Below are 775 nucleotides of genomic sequence, written 5' to 3' on the forward strand. Positions count from 1 at the left end.
ATCCCTTTTAATTTTTTGGGAATTCCTGTTGGGGTAAATCCTAAAAGGCTCTCTACTTGGTCTCCTATCATTGATTCTTTCCAAAAGAAACTCTCTCTTTGGAAGCATAAGCTCATCTCCTTTAGTGGTAGGGTCACTCTTCTAAAATCGGTATTATGTTCCTTACCTAGCTATTTCTTTTCTTTCTATAAAGACCCAGTTAGTGTGATAAATTTTATTGAAAAAATTCAGAGACGATTTCTTTGGGGGAAGAGAGAGAAGAGATTCATTGGGTGAGGTAGGAGAAAGTGTGCAGGCCTAAAGATGAAGGAGGTCTTGGGACTAAAAATCTATTCATTTTTAACTTAGCTCTGTTAGGTAAATGGAGATGGAGATTGTTGATTGTGGGAGACTCTCTTTGGGTGAAAGTGTTAAAGTCGAGGTATGGGGATGAGTTTTTAAGGTGTACAAGGGATGGTGACTTAGAGTGCTTTAGGAGGGGTTCTGTTTGGTGGAGAGAATTAGGGAATCTTAGTCAAAACGGAGAAGGAATAGGTTGTGGTTGGATAAATGATGATATCCGTAGGTCTTTAGGTTGTGGCTCTTCTATAAAATTCTGGACTGATTTATGGGTGGGGAGTGATACTCCAAAAAGTTCCTTTCCCAGATTATTTCAGGTGACTTTGGACAAAGAGGCAACTGTTATTTCCTTGGGTGCATGGATTAACGGGGTTTGGTCGTGGATTTTGAGATGGAGAAGGAACTTATTCCTTGGGAGATGAAGAATTTTGAAGAA

This window comes from Lupinus angustifolius, chromosome LG06 (assembly GCF_001865875.1).
Source record: "Lupinus angustifolius cultivar Tanjil chromosome LG06, LupAngTanjil_v1.0, whole genome shotgun sequence".
Lineage (NCBI taxonomy): Eukaryota > Viridiplantae > Streptophyta > Magnoliopsida > Fabales > Fabaceae > Lupinus > Lupinus angustifolius.